Raw genomic sequence first — 7,968 nt, forward strand, 5'->3', positions numbered from 1 at the left:
AATTTGACGTATTTATATATAACCACATACGCTTGACTGGGTACGGTGGGCGGAATATCTATAAATACCAATAATTATTCATTTTACCGGACACGGAACTGGATTAATAGTTAATAGACTTGTTGAAACAGGGGTGAATTACATTAAAGGGTAATTGGTGTAATTGTTAACAAAGTAGTAAAACCTTGGTTTACATGCAGTCGATAACCTGGTGTATTCATTAAACAAAGTATTAAAACCTTGTTACAATTCGAATCCCCAATTAGTTGGAATATTTGACTTCGGGAATAAGAATAATTTGACGAAGGCTTTCGCTCTTTATATATATGACTGATGGACTATTATGGACAAATCCGTATGGACATATTAAATAATCCAGGACAAAGAACAATTAACCCATGGGAATAAACTAAAATCAACACGTCAAACATCATGATTACGTAAGTTTAAATAAGTATAATTATTTTATTTTATATTTCATCGCACCTTTAATTATTCGTCATTTATATTTTTTGTTATTTATTTTATTTTGTTAATTAAATTTACTTTACGCTTCACTTAAAATATAAAATCGACAAACCGGTCATTAAACGATAAACCCCCTTTTATATATTATTAATATAATATATTTTGTACGAATATAATTGTTTAAAATATAGTGTGAAATAAGCCAGCCCCCTGTGGAACGAACCGGACTTACTAAAAACTATACTACTCTACGATTAGGTACACTGCCTATAGTGTTGTAGCAAGGTTTAGGTATATCCCATTTGTAAATAAATAATTAAAACTTGTGTAATTTGTATCGCTTTTCGTATCAAAAATATATAGTATTTCCTATAAAAATATATAGTATTTCCTAGTAAAAATATAAACTATTTCGTACCCCCCACGCTACGACATCATGTCGCTTCTTCTCTCTTCTTCTCTTTTCCTCTCTTCTCAATGATACCCGGCCTGTCTCTCCCTTCCCAAGTGTTGGTATTGCCTAGCTACCGTTATGGCATCTGTAAATGTACTCGGGATGTTCCAACAGAGTTCTGAGACAAGTGACAGGTGTGCGTCTTTGTCCAGGCATGTGATAAATTCGGAAATCTGTTGTATTTCCGGGAGTCTTGGGATTTTCTGACATTCCAGTATGTACCTTGTGATGAAGCTTTCGATCTTCTCTCCCCGATACATTGGGATTTCATGAGCATACAAGTGCGTATACGTGTGTCGGCGGAGGTTCTGATATTACATGAGGAACTTTTCTCGCAAGTCCGCGAAGCAAATGATTCCATTAAGTGGTAACTTTGCAAACCACTCCCTAGTAGCCGACTGTAGCACCGTCGGAAAGAGATGACACGCTACCTCGTCATTCCAGTGCTGAGTTTTCATGGCGCCCTCGAAGATTTGCTGGAAATCATCCGTGTCCGTGGTACTGTTATACACCCCCAAAGTGACCGGTATGACGATGTTTGCAGGGAGTATGCAGCCGGCGATCCGTTCGCAGAGATTTTGGCTATTTGCCGACATCTCAACCGGTCACTTTGCTTTGTTTCCGGTGATTAGGGCGAACAGATTCTCAAGTGCAGTTCTCTGGATGGCGGGTTGTGATAAAGAGTGCTTGTACACCGGCGGTGCAGCCTGCACGAGAAGCTCAGTCAGCCATGCATTTGCGGCAGCTTTGGTGACGCCTTCGCTTCCTACGCCGATGTTTAGCAACGGGCTGGTCTTCAGAACGTTTAGAGATTGCGATTGTTGCTTCTATGCTAGACTGCTGTCACTCAGCATGGATTTTAACTTCTCGATTACTTGTTTCTCGACGTCAGCTGAGATCATTTTGGTGATCATGTCGGTGTCGTTGTGAGAGGATCCGATGCCACTTTATCCACCAGTTTTGAGACCAAGCGTGCCGAGTTTCATCCTATCTCCACCGAGCGGTGATCCCTCGCGTGTATCCTCATCGTCATCCGAGACATTCATCTCATCTCCCGACGCATCACCGGAATGAATGTGAGCGATTAACTGCTTTTGAGGTTGAGGTGGTTCCACCGGTGGTGAGCTTCCCTTGTTCAAAGGTGGCTGAACATCGTCGTTCATACCTTTCTTGCTTGCCGTTTCGCTACTTGGTTTCAGTGTATTGTTCGTACCTTTAGGTGACGCCATTTGATCAAACCAAAATCGTTAAGTGTGTAATTAGATTTCGGGTTTGAGTGCTTAATTTGGGGAAAAGAGTAGGTTGATTGTTTTAACTCCAATAATTGTGCAAACCCCAATTTGGAATCTGGATTCCAAGGGCGTAAAATAACCAATTGAATTAACCTTATTCGATCGGAATCGAATAAGTTAATATCTTAGCGTGGATTAACTCGGATGGTGATCGGAGCACCGATCGGAATTAAGTTGATGACTGGAGTAACGTTGTCGCCATTGATTTTGGCAGAGTAACGTTTATGCATCCAGTGTTCTCCAAATGAAGGATCTCACTTGTGTATTTATAGATGTTATGGAGGGAATGATGACGTGGCACATGTCCCTTTCATGGTTGTAACAAACTTGGTCAATCCCGAGGGGTGACGTGGCACCTGTCCTTTTCGTGGGGAATAACAGATCCTAACAAACTTCCCTAGATTTGCGGGCTGATGTGGCATGCAACTTGCTTGCATGCTCGTTCCGTTATCAGGTGATCATTCCGGGACAGAGCGTCTTTTCCTGGGTAGTGCACTTTCTCCGGGATAGTGCACTTTCTCCGGGACAGAGTGCTTTTCCCGGGAGAATATCTTCGTGTCGGGTTGGAATGCCATGATGGTACTGAAGGCAGGTTGATTCCGGTTAAGGTATTACGGTGCTCTCAGTCTAGACGGGTGGGTCTTCGCTGAACACTTGTTAAGTGTTTCTTCACGATCGTGATTATGATGACTGGTTTCGCGACGCTTGATTATGATAGTCATGACCGGCTGTATGGTGCCGATTGTGTGTATGTCATCCAAGTTCTTGGTCCTGCCATTTGTCTGTCATGGTAGGATAACCGGGAAGATGTCAGACGAATGTCGAGAAAGGAGTCGGCAACCCGGGACGCGTAGTACCGGGTAAGATTTTGCCGAGATGCTTGCCTATTTTGAGACGGATCATTATGCGTATCATTATTATTGGTACCTGATCCAGATGTAATAATCTCTAAAGCACGCAAGGAAGAATGAATCAGAAGTCAAATGGCGTTACGCGTTACTTTAGTAGAAAACACTAAACCCTCAATTGGAGGTCGAGGAGGACCGATCAGATTCCTAGAGATTCAAGGACACTCGTTCGAGTTAAAACATCACATTATACAGCTCATCCAAAATGGCTGTCAATTCTATGGACTACCGAATGACGATCCTAATTATCACCTTGATAAATTCATATCTCTTTTGAACTCCTACAAACAGCCAGGGATAGGACAATATATAGTCCGGCTATACTTGTTCCCCTATTCTCTCACTCGTCATGCACAAACATGGTTTGAAGGATTGAAAAAAGATTTCATCACGTCATGGACGGAGATGGCTACTAAATTCCTAACCAAATATTTTCCTCCTTCTAAACAAACTAAACTCAAGAATGGCATCATTAACTTTAAACAAAGTTATGATGAATCTTTTTACACTGCATGGGAGCGATTCAAAACCCTGCTGAAAAAATGCCCTAATCACCAGTTAGAACGGTCAGCTCAAATCTATACCTTCTACAATGGTCTTACGGTAAATCATAGGACGACGATCGATGCCGCAGCTCAAGGAAATCTGATGAACCAAACTATAGACGTAGCATGGGAGTTGCTCGAGAACATGACAATGCATCATCATGACTGAACACTGGTGAAACAACTTCATCATCTGCACCACTCTTAGCACTTAACAATCAAACGGAGGCCATCAAATCTCTCACGAATAAGATGGATTCTCTTGCCAAACAACTCGAAGAATTGAAGACACAGCTGCAACAGGTTAACCAGGCTCAGGCCTGTGTTAATTATACCAAACCGCTACCCACTGAAGAATATCAAGTTGAGTATGAGAACCCTGATGGTTCAGTCTATTACGTTCAATACCCAGCTCTTCAATCAAATAACGGATTCAATCAACAACCTAGGGTTGAACAATTCTAAAGAAACAATCAGCCTTTTCGCTATCGTTACTCACCTTATCCACCCCAACAATCTCAATTATCCTGCGATCAACCACTTCTACTCACTGGTCCACCAGTTGAGGAAAATTCCCCAACCACCCAAATTACAAAAGTAACCAACCCCACTCTCAGAGCTGATGATCAGTTGACTCAGTTCATTCAAGGACAACAACAGTTGAATCAGAGAACTGCATCTAGACAAGACCAGACGAAGATACTAATGAGAAATCAATTGGCTCTGCTCAAAAGTCTAGAAATGCAGCTCGGACAGTTATCACAACGCCTTGAAACCCAACCACAAGGAAGGTTACCAAGTAATACTATCCAAAATCCTCACATAGAGGAAGCTAAGCAAATGGATTCCGTAATCCCAGAGGAAGGACCACAGAGAAGGTCAGCTAGGCTCAAGAACAAATCGACATATACTCAGAAGCTGTCCACCGCCAACTTCTGTGCGTATACCTTACCCTGAAAGGCTACAGGAGGAACCATCCAAGCTTGATTCCTTCAAACTTGATCGAAGATTCCTGAACACCATGTCCAAAGTTTCCAACCAGAACAGATACATCCGAAGGCTTCTCTCTACAAAGGAGAGGATACCAGATTCTAACAAAATTCCACTGAGTGAAGAATGCTCAGAATTACTCAGAAACTCTCTACCGCAAAAGCTAGGAGATACGGGCCGATTCATTTTCCCGTGTTCAATCTACCAATCTGGAACCATTCATGCGCTAGCATATTTAGGAGCAAGTATCAACCTAATCCCTACTCTCTCTACAAGAGATTAGAGTTAGGAGACTTGTCACCAACTAAAATGACAATTCAACTTGCCGATCATACAATTCGATATCCTAAGGGTATAGTTGAGAACGTCTTGGTGAAAGTCGACAAATTCTTGTACCCTACGAATTTCGTAGTGATGGACATTCAGGAAGACCTTTCATGAATACGACTAGGTCTATCATTGATGTGTACAATCAAACCTTGATACTACGATCACATGGGGAGAGCGTTACCTTCAAAATTGACCGACCTACCGATCTTTCTGGACAGGCAAAGATGTTTGCTATTTCCACCAGATGGATCACTTCCAATGATGAGCATACACCACTAGCCGATAATATCGAAATGGGTGTCGAATCACAGTCTGCTGACGACCCAGAAATAGAAGAAGAGGATCCCAGTGAAGAAGTAGAGGAAGAGAAAGAACCTGAGGAGGAAGAGGAAATGTGAGACGTAAAAGAAACTGCGATAATACCATCTCTAAGCATTAAACGTCACGAAGAATTAATGAGGCTTGAGCCAGAAGATCACAGTTTAATCATTCGTTTCAAGAAGAAGACTGATAAGGTTGAGGTTAAGGATATAGAAATTGACCCTGCAAGTGTCAAAGTGAAGAACCATAATACTGAAGAATCTCGTTCATCAGACGAATCTTCAGACGACTATGACGAGGAAGAGCAACATGAAGACATTCTGGATAACTCATACTCTCCAACAGAACCAGATCAAAGAGAGCTGGACTCTTCTTCAAATCGAAATCCGGTCATATCCACTCACGCCGACATGATAACCTTCATCAATGACACCGATGAATTTGAAGATATTCTCAAAGACATCCGTAAATCAATAATTGATTTCACGCTCCGATTAACAGAACGAATCATGGCTATCAGAGACGAATACAACCTCTATCTACAGAGAGAAGATAATAATGTTGAAATCCTATAAGAGCGCATTCAAGACTTTATCAATACCCTTCGCGATCATATCTACCGCGAAGAAAGGCAATGAGAGCACAATTCAGTGGTTCGCACTATTCTGGAGACAAGATTCTATCGAGATCAGAAGATCATTTACTCTAAGGTTTACAATGCCTTAGCTGGACCTGCACTTCCTTTCTCAGCAAATTAACGAGCACTACTGACTCTCATCCAGAAGAATATGGATCTATCCACCGGACGGCCTACTTATAACTCTGATTTGCAAATGATCGAGGATATTCACAGCTTGTTCACTCTCTTGGTAAGAGATAATTTCGAAAGCACACCAGAGAGGCTAGTGATTTACGTAACGTGTGATCACCACACTGATCTAATTATCAAAGAGTTACAAGACGCAGTCACAGAAGAAGCAAGATGCAACAATCCGTTTTCACATCTTGAGCCAGACCGAGTCAACAATGCCACCTATGTTACGAAGTAGATAGCATGTATCTTCCACAAATCCACGGATCCTAGTTTCACATTCAAAGCTGGATGTCGGGAGATATACTCAAAGACGGTGACATTAATGCTTGGGTCAGGGCTGCTCTTCACTTCTTTTCAGCTTGGCCTTTTGACTAATCTGTGCAAGGCTACTGACTCCTACTGTGGAGATCACCATTCTGAAGATTTCGAGATACTAAAGATATAGTTTCTAACACTATTTGAAGACCTCCGAAATGAACATCCTATCAGAGAAAAAATCACTACCAGCACTGCCTCAATGATTGACATTCATGGGTCAACCAGCAGAGCCGTGGATCATATTCTCATCGGACTTCAAGATTTATCACGAGCCGAAACTGCACACTATCTATCTTTTAGAAGATCTTAAAGAGAAGTACCGGATCTTCTACCACTTTTGGTCCGACACTTTCTCATGATTTACCCACCAAGACTCACATTCCCTCGAGAAGACCAAGATCACAACTACCAGAGGGGAATGTCTGTTTTTAAGGCATCATTACGGTCGAGCCAACGACCTTAAACAAAAGCGCTTCTCGGGAGGCAACCCGTGCAATAAAAGTGAGTATAAAAATAAAGGATGACAAATGAGCCGATAAATAAAGGACGTAACTTCCAAGATTGCAAGCCAGCCAGTTTCTTCACAAGCAACCACATCTGCTGGGGGTACTCCTTTCTTCCCGTTACTAGCTCAAATTTTAATTATGACATATCCTAGCTTATCACTAAGTGTGGGATTCCAACCTAAATTAACACTAGACAAATATTTCCAAATCTTCAACTAAAACTCCTAAGTGTGGAATACACTAGGAACATTGAGGACAATGTTCGTCTAAGTGTGGGATGTTGGTATAATCTTTTTTATGCTATATTAAAATAACCCGTTACGAAGATTCCGAGTTCTTAAGCCAAATTTCAAAAAAATTTAACAGGAGAAAGCCTATCTGAAAAAGTATTTTTGAAAACCTGAAGCGTTTGTAAATAAAATTAAGGCTTAAGTAAGGTAGAAATTTTGTTGGGACGAACCAAATCTCTAATAGAGCATTGCATGACTAGGAATTATCGACCTAAATTGATTATGGTGAGGCACCCAAATAAGACCAGCATTCATCTTTAATGCTTCGCTATTTTCCGTTGAGAGTGCCGATGTCTGTGCTCAGAATCAGAACTTGCTCTAGATCTGCATTTTCAAGTAACGAAATATGATTGGATTATAATCAGAAGAGCTAGCCATTTGTCAAAATAAACCTTTCACACCTCCATTACTTCTACCACACCAATTCATCCACATCATCTTTACTATCACTCAAAAAATCCAGAAAATGAGATTCCTTCCGAAGACCCGATGTTATAAACCTCTCAAGTATCATGGCAAAGGTCTTGAAAAAGTTTACCGGCAAAAAGTTTCTCGAGATAAAATCTCCAAAAAAAAAAAAATCAAAGTTCTGAGAAAAGGAGCAAAACTTATAAAGAGAAACGCCGAAGAAGAACTTGACCACAAATGCTTATCACTCCAAAGGAAAAAATTTCAAAAGTGCTTCTCAATATTAGCACTCCTATCTATCTTAAATTTTCCAGAATTCTGAAT

General features: G+C 41.0%; 1 non-coding gene across 1 annotated transcript; it reads right to left on the reverse strand.

Moving 5' to 3' along the window:
- Positions 1-3,576: 3,576 nt before the first annotated feature.
- LOC139856334 (small nucleolar RNA R71) lies at positions 3,577-3,682 on the reverse strand. Its single transcript, XR_011761822.1, has one exon. It is a non-coding gene; the product is annotated as a small nucleolar RNA R71 (small nucleolar RNA).
- Between the last annotated feature and the right edge of the window lie 4,286 nt (positions 3,683-7,968).

Source organism: Rutidosis leptorrhynchoides, chromosome 6, assembly GCF_046630445.1.
Source record: "Rutidosis leptorrhynchoides isolate AG116_Rl617_1_P2 chromosome 6, CSIRO_AGI_Rlap_v1, whole genome shotgun sequence".
NCBI lineage: Eukaryota > Viridiplantae > Streptophyta > Magnoliopsida > Asterales > Asteraceae > Rutidosis > Rutidosis leptorrhynchoides.